General features: G+C 46.0%; 1 long non-coding RNA gene across 2 annotated transcripts; it reads left to right on the forward strand.

The window, feature by feature from the left end:
- Positions 1-7,021: 7,021 nt before the first annotated feature.
- Positions 7,022-10,869, forward strand: LOC148223478 (uncharacterized). Of its 2 annotated transcripts, none has more exons than XR_015804351.1 (3): positions 7,022-7,511; positions 8,062-9,549; positions 10,667-10,869. It is a non-coding gene; the product is annotated as an uncharacterized LOC148223478 (long non-coding RNA). The 2 variants fall into 2 exon arrangements; XR_015804352.1 differs by having other exon boundaries at positions 8,062-8,198.
- Positions 10,870-13,091: the final 2,222 nt, after the last annotated feature.

The following is a 13,091-nucleotide window of genomic DNA, read 5'->3' on the forward strand; positions in this document are numbered from 1 at the left end:
CAGTGCTGGAGAATTCTTGGAGCACAATACAATGCTTGGATTTGTGGCTTTCCTTGCAGAGGGATTTATATGGAAAAGGCACAGGGATCCCAGGAATTTTTGTTAACCCTGTGTTAAGCCAACAAAGGAAATTCTTTGGCCTCTGATGAGAGGCAGCAAAGTGCAGCCACTACCTTGATTTTGATTTTTATTTTAAATTTTTTTTTTGTTGTTAATTCCTTTCCTGCATTCCCAGGGCTGATACTGCAATTCCATCACGAATTCACAGCAATCAAATTCCTGTGGGCTGAACAAGGCAAGATGGATTTCTCCTGATTTTATTGTCACCTGCTCCCTAATCCATATTATTGACCCTGTTAAGATCCCAGAAGGATTTGGGGTGGAAGGAACCTTCCCATCCCATGGGCAGGGACAATTTCCACTGTCCCAGGGTGCTCCAAGCCCCATCCAGCCTGGCCTTGGACACTTCCAGAAGCTTCTGGAATCCTTGGGAATTCTCTGGTGTGAGCAGGTTCAGGATTAAAGTGCTGGGAATTTGGGCAGAACGATCCAGAAAGGGGCAAAAAAAAATTTAAAATCTGTGGGGATAAAGGAGAACCAGGAGAAGAGGGAATTGGGAAGAGGATGAGAAAAATGGGAGTGAAACCAGAGAGAAAAGGGGAATTCACTCATGAGAAGAGGATGAGGAAAATGAGGATTAAACAGAGAGAAAAGTGGAAAAGTGGAATTCACTTCCCTCAGCAGCTCCCAGAGCAAAGGATGCTCCTTCCTTCCACAGCAGCTCTGGGTCACTGTGGTTTTTTTGGGATTTATGTCCCTTTTCCCACAGATCCTGTTAACCCTGAACAATCCCTCGAGCTGCACCATCCCCTCTCCATCCAGCCAGGAAATTTTCTCTCCGTGTGTTCCCTAAATTCCATCGGTGCCATTAACAGGAAGGTGAGAATCCCCCAAAGAGCAGCTTTGGCTCCTAATTAACCCAATTAAAATCACTTTATTATTACTCAGCAGCCCCCTGCCAGCTCCTGTTTCCTCAAGGATCCCATAAAATTCTGGATGTTTTTCCTGTTCCTGGGAATCCTTTGGAGCTGTGCATGGGAGGTGCTCGGAGCAGAGCAAGTGGATCAGTGAATTTTTGGAGGATTTTTCAGGGCTGGTTTTGTTCCAATTCAGATCAACCCGGGTTTGGCGGAGTCACAGTTCAAGAAGCTGCAATTCCATCAGGGAAATGTTGGTTTGCTCCAGGAATTCAGCAGAAATATTTGGTTTTGATGGAAGATTTGGGAACTGGTGCCTCTTCCCACCGAGATGAACAGGCAGGAGATTTTTCACTTCTCCTTTTACCTCTGTTTTCCACGAGGATTTTAGGATGATTGTTCTGCTCTATCAAAATTAATTCTCTGCGAGGTTTGATTGTCTTAAATCCCAGAATCCCAGAAAAGATTCCAGGATCACCGAGTCCAACTTGTGACCGATCCCCATTTTTTGGAATAAAAATGCAGATGATCCCAGCAATATGGAAGATGATTCAAAACAAAGTCATTTCCTTTACTCTAAAAATTCTGCAGGAAAAGTTTGTGTCCATTGTAATTCCCGTTTTCCATGGAGGAATAAAAAAAAAAAAATCAATCAAGAACTATTGAAAATGAAAATGTCTTTGGCAATTATAATTCGGGAATGAAATCCTGCTTCATTCTAACTTTAGTGGGAATTGGGGAAAATGCACAATTTTGGCTGCTTATTTTAAGGTTCCCTCATCTCCTCTTAAAAAAAAAAAAGAAACTTCCCATTCAATGGAAGGAGAGTTAAAAATAGATGCCAAAACATGGAAACGAGGTGGTTTTATGAAATCCTGCACTGGGATTTATGGCAAAGGCCATTTATTTCCTGTGGAACGTGGAAAACAGGATTTTCCAGCAGGATTTATGGCACCAGGGACTCTGGGATGGGCAGTGAGGTTGGTCTGGGGGATGCCCCATTCTGCCTTTGATGGGCGTTTTCTATTTGAATTTTCCCCTTTTTTTTCCCCCATTTTTCATTTTCTCCTTTCCCAGGGTGAGCTCACCGAGGATCTCTCATTCCCAAGGGAGCTCAGCACAGATTTTTGTGTCTGGAGTCACGAATGTTAAAAATCTTGACGGGAGCATCGGTGATCCTCGATTTCTAAGAATTGAAAAGACAAAACCAAGAATCCTGCACTCAACGATGCAAATTCCACCTCTTTCCCAGGAATTTTCTCCTTCCACAGGGTTGGGAGGTGCTGTGATGTCTCATGGAGGGAACCACGGAATGATTTAGGTTGGAAAAGATCTCCACGATCATCAAATCCAATCTTCAATCAAGATTTTTTGGATACTCCCAGGGATGGTGACTCCACCGCTGCCCCGAGCTTGAAAATCCTTTTCCTGCAGAACTTTTCCCAAATATTCCACCTGAGCTGTTGTGGTGTCACTTGAGGCCACTTCCCTTGTCCTGTCCCATTCCTCCCTGGCTCCATCCTCCTTCCAGGTGGTTGGAAAGAGCAAATCCCTGGAGTAGCAACAACTCCACCCCCGCTGGGAGAGAGGAGAGGAGCTAAAGGCGAGTTCTGAGCGTTTATTTTGTGTTTCTCCTCGCAGGAGGGGGATTCTGTGATGGAAGAACACAAAGCTGGAACTCTGCTGGTAAAAGAAGGTTTGAGGCAGTGGATTTTTAATGAATTTTATGTGATTTTATCCCCTTGGTGACTCAGGGAAAGGGGGAGGAGGCGGGGATGGATTAAGAGGAATTATCTCGGTGATTTCAGAGCAGTTTCTCTCCCCCCCCTGTGCTGTCACGACTGTCACGACATAACAACAAAGGGACATCAGAGGGCTCCTGATGTGCTCGTTGTGTCCCTTCTTTGGGATGCAGCTCCACCCGACCTAAGCAGGAATTATTTGGATTAAAAGGCGAAATCCGACGGTTTCTGTTCCGTGGGGCAGCCAGAAAAATCAGGGATCTCCCTCTGCTCAGCTCCAGCACTGGAATTCTGGGCTTCAAATCCCACCGGATTTATAACCAGGGACAGAGCTCTCTTCTTTCATCAGTCATTTCCCTTCCCTTGAATCCTTGACTTTATTTTCTTTAACCATTTCTAGGCTGGAACCCTGGATTTTCCCCTTTCATCTCCACGAATCCCAGCGATATAAATCAAGGCACTTCACTTTTTTTTTTTTTTTTTAAGCGGGGTTTTTTTTTGTTTTTTTTGGGTTTTTTTTTCCCCTCCTGGCTGGATATTGTTCACTTGGATGTCGGAGCGTTTCAGAGGGAACAGCAAAGTGGAAAGATCAAAAGGCAGAGGGAGCAGCAGAAGGGGCAGCGAGGGCCGGGAGAGATGAAAAGACGCCGGTGACAGATGATGACAACTCGTGTGTGTCCCCACAATGTGACACGAGTGCTGCTCTCAGCAGGGTCCGAGGAGGAGAACAGCTTCCCTTAGAACAGACCAAACAAAATGGGGAAAAAAAAAAAAAATGGACAGGGAGAGAGAGGGAGAAAAAAAAAGGAAAAAAAAGCTGGAGCTGTCAGTGAGTCAGAATTTATGTTGTGAAGGAACTGCAACATTTCCAGGGCTTTCATTCACAGATCTGGATCCCTTCCCCCAATCCCTGAGTTATTCTCACTCTAGGATAAACAGCTTTTCTCTTTTCCAAGCCACAATTCCCCTCTCCAATCCTTGGAGCATTTTCCATGCCGTATCCCAAATAATTCCTACCAGGAGCAGCTCTCCAGACCCATCCCCCGTTTTTGTTCGAGGCTTCCAGGCATCCTTTCATGGATTTCCCTGGATTTTCCCAGCACTGAGGATTTGGATCCAGATTTTTGTGACTTTACTTTAATTCATTTAGGAAGATTTCACATTGGAGCTCATCAGCTGCTTAATTGGAGTCTGACTGTTCTGGAATTGCTCCTAAAGTATTTAATGGGAATTGGTTTTTTCCAGCAGATTTGTCTCCCAGCTCCTCAGTTATAAAATATATTATATTTTATATATTACTTCTATTCCATTCATAACCAAACAACCCCTCCGGTGAAGCAGCTTCAAAAATTCCAGAATTTTAAAAAAATTTCTCAATTTCCATTATTGAAACAGAGCAGGAAAACTCCACAATACCCAAGATGGGCACCTGGAATCCAGGAAAAGGGAATATGATGAAGAGATTTTGGGGAGGTTGCTCAGCACATTGGTTTAGCAGCCACATTTTTTGGAGGCAAATGCCTGACTTTGGAGTTTAAACAAATGGGATTCTCCTAAGGAAGCTGTGGAATGTCCTATTTAGCAGCAAAAAAAAAAAAAAATTAAAAAAAAATATTCCTTAGGTTTGTCAGGCATTTCTTCAACACAAAAGGATTATTAAAAAACCTAAGAATAAAATTCTGTCATGTAACCCCGAAGGGAATTCTGGTGGGATAACGAGCAGGGATGCAGACAGAAGAAATTTGGGATGGGATCATGGGAAGAGGAAAGCAGGACTTCATCCCATTGCTGGGTTATTTCCTTAGGCTGAGCTCAACTCGAACCATCAAGGTGAAGCCATCCCTGTGATTCTTGCATTAATGACTTTTATCGCCCTCTTTTATGATCAATTCGAGTTTTGAGTGGTCCATATAACAGAATTGTGGGTAAATATTATCCATAAAAACACGTGCCAGGGAGGAAAACTTGATGCCATAAAAACTTAATGCCATAATTTTACCTTTGGTGCTGAGTGCTGCTCATTCCCTGCTGGGCTGTGCACATTCCTTGCTTGGAAAACTCTCAGAATTTCCCAAATTTTGAATTTTTCCTGCTTCTGGGAAGAGTTACATGGAGCAAAGCACTGCCAGCAGAGCCTCATTTCCTTCCCTGGAAAAATCAAAATCTGGGAATAACAAAGAAGGGGAATAAAGAGATTTTGTGACATTTAACAGGAATGGAAATGTGACAGCACCAGGAGCAGCTGGGACAATCCCTCCTGCCCATCCACTGGAGAAAAACTCCTCTGGAAGTGTCCAAGGAATTCCTGGAAGTGGCACTCGCTGCTCTGTGGGCATTGGGAACAGTTTGGACTCCATGCTCTGGGGGGGCTTTTCCAACCTCAACAATTCCATGGTTCTGTGGTCCCTGAAACTCTGGAATGCACCCAGCACAACCTTAGAATCCATCTGATCAAAAAATCCTACAGCAAAGTTTTATTGAGGGAAGTAAGGAATATTTTGGGGTGCATCCAACCAGGAATGTCTTCAGTATCAGTGGTTTTTGTGCCACAGTCCCTGAGGTCACAAAATTCGTGGGCATTTCTTTTTTTCCTTGAGACACAGCAAGGGAAAGAACACCTGGAGTTTATGGGATTGCATTCCTGCTCTGGAGAAAAACTGTAGGAAAGCTCGATGTAGTGAATTGTGGGATCAGGGAATGGTTTGGGTTGGAAAGGATTTTATGGATCATCTCATCCCATCCAATTCCATGGGCAGGGACACCTCCCACTGTCCCCAATGTCCAACCTGGCCTTGGGCACTGCCAGGGATCCAGGGGCAGCCACAGCAAATCTGGCAATTCCAGCCCAGCCAGGAATTCCCAAAATCCCATCTAAACCAACCCTCCATATGTTGAGGTATCAGAGAAGTTTAAAACGGATTTTCTGTAATTCCAAAATGGAATTTCTGCCAATAATCACTGGAGAATCTGCCAGGACGTGAGCAAAACTCAGTGGATGATTTTCATTCACAGTCACCTGGCTCAAAATGACCCAGCCCAGAGAGGTTTTATGGGATGGAAGGGGGATCCTTTAGGAAAAACCTTCACCTGGAGCATCTTCAGAGTGGATCATTGCAGGTATCCCAGTTTTTGATGGATCAGCTCCCAGAAGCTGAGTCACTGCTGTGGAAAGCAGGGGGGGAGGTGTGGTTTTGTTTGGAAACTTGAATTTTAGAGGCCAAAAGCCAGGTCAGATAAATCCCATTGCAGGAGGGATAGACACCAGTCAAGATTCCAAGTTTCTCCATTGTTGCCAGGAGATTCCATTGGGGTTTTTTTTTTTGGATTCCAGAGCAATGGAAGGAAATGTTGACATCATCCCTAAGTCCTCAAAAATCAGAAATTCTCTCTTCAGACCTTCAGGTTCCTGCCAGGAGAGGATGGTCTTAAGCCAGGTCTGGAATGAAACAGGTAAAAATCAGCCAGACACCTTCCACTCCATTCCTTGGATCTGGAATTGAGCCCTTGGGAAGAAATTATCCAAGGAAAGGGGTGTGTCAGGAATGCCCTGGAGATAGACAGGAAAAACCTTTTAATTATGAAAGATTTCCAAGGCACTCAACACCTCTGATTTTCCTGGTAGCTGCTGCTCTCAGACAAGGAAGAGCAGATTTTTCCAGTTGGTTTTCCTGTTGGGAAGACATTCCCTGTCACAGGAATGCTTCAATTTATCCCTCCAGAGCGAGGTGACCTGGAATTCCACCCAGCAATTCCAACAATTCCAGGGAATTGTTAGAATTTCCCCCAGCAATTCCAACAATTCCAGGGAATTGTTGAAATTCAACAGGAAGGTGAAGGAGTTCCAGCACTCAGGGAGGTTGCTCCGTGTTTTGTCTGGGGGGAAAAAAAAAAAAAAAAAAAGGGAATTTTGGGCTCGTGGAGCAGCTGCCACTCAGGGCTGATGTGTGACCCCTCCTGTCACACACACACCTGAGCTGGGAAAAGCTGGAGGAATAAAGGAGATTAATGGCAAAATGCTGCAGCAATAATCACCTGCCACAGATGGAAAACCAACTCGTTTTTCCCGTCTTTTTCCCTTTATCCGTCTTGGACCCCCGTGAGAAGGAGCTGGGATTTGCCCTGTGACAGCCTTGAACAAGTCTGGAGCACCCCCAGCTCCTGTGGAATCACATCCAGAGCAGATTAATCACCCCAATTAGGCTTTAAATGCCCTGATTGGCGTTTCAAAACTCCACGCTTAGAGGAAATTTTCAATTCCTGAGCTGCTCTCAGTCTGTGGAACCACCCCCAGCCTGCCCTGGGAAATGGAATGGGAATATGTTCCAGCTGATTTGGGAGCAGAGTTCGAAGAACCCACAATAAAAAAAGGAGTGAGATGAGGCACTGAACAACGCTAAAAAGCAAAATATTGATTTTTTTTCTCTTATTAAAGGAGCAGCCTCTGCTCCGTGTGCAAGGAACGAGGCAGAGGAGCTGAGAATAACAACGGAATGTGGTCCTGGAATGAAAGATTCCCATCAGGAGCAGCTGCAGCTGGAGCTGAACCTGCCTGTGCATCTTTAGCTTTTTTTCATTCCTTGATTTCAGCTGCTGATTTTATCTCCTCGTCCCTTTTCTTCCCGGTAAATAAGATGCAGAGCTGCTCTCTAAATCAGCGCCTTTTTAATGCAGCTTTTTGTGGTGACCACGGCGTTTGGGAAGCTCTTGAAGGCCTAATGAGCATAATCAGCTGAATTACTTTAATTAGCAGAGAAACGGGACCAGCCTTTGCTTGAGGGATTTTCTCTCTGAGGTGCTTTTCTCTTTTATAATAAATTTAAATTTTTAAAATATTTTTTTTTCTCTTTTAAAATAAAGATTTGGGGTTAAAAAATTGGATCGTTTGCTCCAAAAACGGAGCAAAGGCTCCCATTTTAGGAGGAATAATTGATGTATTAAGCCAGGTTTTAGCGAGACTGTTTTTTAATCTTTATCTTATTAAAGGTTTTGGTGTTAGGCAGAAAAAGCCATTGAAGTCCTGGAAAAACCGTGCTGGAAAGAGAAATTCCTGCTTGGCTTTAACAGGAGTGGGGCGCTCATCACCACCCCAAAAATCCGGTGTGGAGGACGAGAGATAAAAAGATTTGGAAATCCCAAAGTCCTTCAGATACATCCATGGACCTTAAAACCAGAGAAAAGCTGTGGGGTAATCAGTGATGCCAAAAATCATTTCCCCACTGAAGCTCGAATTCCTGAAATTTGGAATATCCTGGATTTGGGTATCTGCAGGCATGGATCTGTTCTCCTTATCTCAAGAGAACATTGTTAATAATTCCAATATATCCTTTAATTTCTCTTGCCAGACCATCTTTCCTTCTCTGAGGCATTAAGAAGAAAGTGAACATCGATTAAAACAGGTGTCCAGTGTCCCAGGTGCCAGCCCAGGCACTGAAAATCCTCCCAGGAACCGAGCTAATTATGGAAAATCCAGCTAATAAAGGTAAACAACTTCTCCAGGAGCACTTTATAAATATCCAGGGGAAGGCAGAAGCACCGTCTGGTTATTCCACGGATGAGCTCTGGCTGCTGATTGATTACAAAGCTCCAGTCAGGATTTTATCAGCTCAATAACTCTGTAATCAGTCCCTTATCTCAGTTCTGCCTGATTAAAATTGCTGCACAAGTGGCTGCTCTTTCTCACTCTCCTTCCTCGAGGGAATTTTGATGGACCACGGCAACGGGAGATGTTTTTAAATGCCCGGGGCTGCTCTGTGAGCTCTCTCTCCTTTGTGTTCGAAGGTGTAATCTGGATGTAAAATGGGATTGTGGAGGCCATAGGGAGGCTGTGCTCTGCTGTCCCTACAAACAATTCAAGGCTGAGGAGATGCGAGCTCGTGTCTTTAAAACGGGGCTTAAGGATCCTACCGACCTCAGACTTGTCACAGACAATCTGGCTCCTGAAACTGCCAAAGAGGGGTTAAAATATCCTCTGGTGACGGGGTGAGGCTGGCAAGGTGGGCAGAGGCGTTTCTGGGCACTTCAGCAATTGTTGGATGGTTAATAAATGATTTCTGAGTTTGGGATTGGACGGGGGAACTCGTTCGGCAGGGGGATCCTTCAGGGGATTGTGGATGCTCTGAGAGGTCAGTGGGACCCTCAGTGATGCTTTGGGGTTTAGCTTTGATGTTTTCCAGGCTCTGCTGCTGGGTGTGAACTCTGGAATTTGATGTTGGGTGTGAGTGAGTTCTGTTCACAGGGCGGGTGGAGAAAAGAATCCCTTCCCATCTGGAGAATGAAGGACAGAACCCAAAAATCAGAAACAGCAGTGAGGGAAAGGGACAATCCAGGGGGGTTGAGACTTCATAGCCTGGGGCTGTGGTTGGACAATTGACCCCAAGATGAACCCAAACTTATCAAAGTGTCAAACTCGTGCCCAGGATCCATCTGGGATTTGATTTGGGTGCAGCCCTGGCCGGGCTCTTGCACTGCCCGAGGTGAATCCTTTCAATAAATCCTGATTTTATTCCTTTTGCTCTGCCTGCTCCCTGTCCCAGCTCAGCCTTTCCAGGCATCACCCCAGCCCTGCACCCTCAGAATTCAGGTCAGACACAAAGGATGAGTGGAGAAGTAAAGAAACACCAGCGGGGGGTGGTGACAGCAATGAAGGTGCCGCGGGCACGGCTTTGCCATTGGCTTTGGCACGAGTGAGAGCAATGAGGGATTTGTCCTTTCAAACAAACTGGGGGTCTGCTGGCAGATAAAACCAGCAGCGAGAGATAAAAGAAACAATGGGATGGATTCCACTGATGGATGAATGGAAAAAGAGATTTCCCTTTACAAACAAACTGCAGGTTTGCTGATAAATGAAATTGGATATGGGAAGAGGAAAGAAACAATGGGGAAAACCATGAATTCCATAAGAATTAAAAATGGAAGGAGAGGGTTATACATCAGAGGGGAATCTCAGGGATCAGGGGTTGGGAAGTCTGTGCCTCTCAGGTGCCTCAGCCCATGGGGAAAGAGAGAGGGAAATGTGGATGGGAAATTGGGATAAAAAGGAGGCTGAGTCCTCCAAAAATCTGAGAGAGCCCAGGGGAATGAGAGACCCCATGGCCTCTCCCTTTATTCAATAAAGTGAAAGGACTCCTCTGTCTCCTTTTTGGACACAAACCCCTGGTGTTTGTGGATTCATTCTCCTGACACGAGTGAGAGCCAAACCCCGAGGAGATGCTCGGTTATTCCCTTTGAATCCATGTTTGGGATCCTTACCCCGTTAATTCCCAGCCCGGTGGGTGGAGATCAGTGTAAGAGCCAAAATGAGGGATGTGAGACTCCGGATGGCTCTTTAGAAATGCTATTTATTGTATCCAGAGGATTCAGCAATTTATTTATTATTTAAAATGCTGTTTATTGTATCCAGAGCATACAGTAATTTATTTATTATTTAAATGCTGTTTATTGTATCCAGAGGATTCAGCAATTCACGGGTCCTGGGTGACAGAGCCCAGCCCACACCTGTCACCTCAGCTGTGGGTTTGTCTGAAGCCACTCTAGTTCTGTTACAATGCATTCTGTACTTTTCTTTTAATAAATAACAACCAATCAATACCTTCACTATTACCTATAGCCTGTCATAACTACTAACATTTCCATATTCATGTTCCCATTTTCCAATCACAAAAAGTTAATGTGTTACAGTTTAAGCTGGAAGTTGTTTTTCAGTTTTCTTCCAGTGGAAAATTCTGAGATCTTTTCTCTCCTTGCAACATGGCATTTTTGTTTGCCTGTGAAAATCTTTTTGCTTGGTAAAAACATTTTTTGTTTGAGGTGGATTTGTCCTTTGCTCTGAGCTATAAAAGCCCCTTCCAACTCATTTTACCTTTTGGCTTCTTAGTTACCCAGTCAGACTGGCTCAGCAATTCCTTTCTTCTATATCAAAATTCGCTTTCATTTCTATTCCTTCTTCAGATTCTACATCCAAAGATCTTTGTGTTACACACCCACATCTGTGAGACTTTCCTGTCAAATCTTTCTCCTTCCCAAGAGACCAGCGCTGTGTGCTCAGAGCAGCCTGTGGCCACTATCCCGGGACAGGAGCCCGGGGAGCAGAGAAACATCCCAGCAACATCCCAGCGACATCCCAGCAACATCCCAGCAACATCCCAGCGACATCCCAGCGACATCCCAGCGACATCCCAGCGACATCCCAGCAACATCCCATCAACATCCCATCAACATCCCAGCGACATCCCAGCAACATCCCAGCAACATCCCAGCAACATCCCATCAACATCCCAGCAACATCCCAGCAACATCCCAGCAACATCCCAGCAACATCCCAGCAACATCCCAGCAACATCCCAGCGACATCCCAGCGACATCCCAGCGACATCCCAGCAACATCCCAGCAACATCCCAACAACATCCCAGCGACATCCCAGCGACATCCCAGCGACATCCCAGCAACATCCCAGCAACATCCCATCAACATCCCAGCGACATCCCAGCGACATCCCAGCGACATCCCAGCGACATCCCAGCGACATCCCAGCGACATCCCATCAACATCCCAGCAACATCCCAGTAACATCCCAGCAACATCCCAGCAACATCCCAGCGACATCCCAGCGACATCCCAACAACATCCCAGCAACATCCCAGTAACATCCCAGCGACATCCCAGCGACATCCCAGTAACATCCCAGCGACATCCCAGCAACATCCCAGTAACATCCCAGCAACATCCCAGCGACATCCCAACGACATCCCAGCGACATCCCAGTAACATCCCAGCAACATCCCATCAACATCCCAGCAACATCCCAGCAACATCCCAGCAACATCCCAGCGACATCCCAACAACATCCCAGCAACATCCCAGTAACATCCCAGCGACATCCCAGCGACATCCCAGCGACATCCCAGTAACATCCCAGCGACATCCCAGCGACATCCCAGCAACATCCCAGCCGGTCACGGCTGCTTGGATCCATCGCCCCCGGCTCAGGGTCCCGAAAACCGCCGAGGTTTGGACTCCTCAGCGGGAGGAAAGGACGGGAGACCTCGGGAATCCGGAGCCAGGGCTCATCCATTGGGATCTCTGGTGGTTCTGGGAGCTGGCGTTGGCTGCTCCAGGCTGAGCTGCTTCCCTGCATTTCCCTGCCACTCCTGCTGCAGGGGCCACGCTGGAAAAGTTGGGTGTTGCACTCGTGGTTTAGCCTTTGATTGTTGATGGATTTCTTTTCCACTTTCTCACACCCTTTCTTGTAAACAATGATTGTTTTGCATTCCTCTTTTTAGGAGAGAGCATTGACGGACTTGTGATGGAACCAATGGAGTCAAGAGGTCTCACCCTCATTGTCCAACCCATTCTCATTGCTGGGATTCTATAAATAGACATTTAATGTAAATAAAGAACTCCTTTCGCTGCATAAATCACCCGAGTCAAGAGTGTGAGTCTCTCTCTGTGTCATAACAACCACAGCTGGGAGGGAACATCTCAAATGTTCATTTTTATACCGTGCCAGGCAGATAAAAAAGTTCAGTAATGAAAACTGAGGGTTGTGAAGATGAATTGAGAGCTCAGCAGAGGAGGGATTGGCAGGGAAGGCGTGTGCTGGTGTCTGCACAGACAATTCCTGGGTGGGAATGGTTTTGAGATGGGGCTCGATGTCTGTCCCCACTTCCAGCCTGGTTTGTCACAGACCCTGCACAGTTCAGCTCCTGGAACAGCCAGATGGGAATTTCTGAATCTTGGGATTAACTTCCAGCCCAGGTTTGTCACAGAACTTGGACAATTCAGCTTCTGGAACAGCCAAATGGGAATTTCTGAACTTTGGGATTAATTTCCAGCCCGGGTTTGTCACAGAGCCTGCACAGTTTGGCCAAATGGGGCTGCAGGAGTTGGAGTTTCTGAGCTTTGGGGGAAATTCCAGGTTCAGGGGGATTTGGGGCAGGTGCTTTGGGAAGGCTGCACCTTCCTGGCACCTCAGCAATGGGGAAAGGAGAGGGAATGTGCAGCCAGGAATTTGGGATAAAAGGAGTCTGGGCCCTCCAAAACCTCAAGAGGGAAAACTCCAGGAGACTCTCCTGGATTGGAGTGAAGTTCCAGGACTCCTCTGTCTCCTTTTGCACGCTGGCATTTCCCAGCATTTTCCCAGGATTTTCTGTACAGGAGCTTTTCCACAAAGACCAAAACCCCAACCTGGTGTTCCTGGTTTTCCTTCACTCCCACCCCACTGTTTCCAGATAATCCAGCCCTCCCTCCCTCCACCAATTTTCCCAGCTCCTCAGCCTGAGGTTGAATTGGACATTTTGGTACAAAATAGAGCAGCAGATTTGGATTTTTAAAACCAGCAGAGAGTTTAGAGCTGTGCTCAGTCTAAGCCAGCCC

Source organism: Sturnus vulgaris, chromosome 6 (assembly GCF_052056855.1).
Source record: "Sturnus vulgaris isolate bStuVul1 chromosome 6, bStuVul1.hap1, whole genome shotgun sequence".
NCBI lineage: Eukaryota > Metazoa > Chordata > Aves > Passeriformes > Sturnidae > Sturnus > Sturnus vulgaris.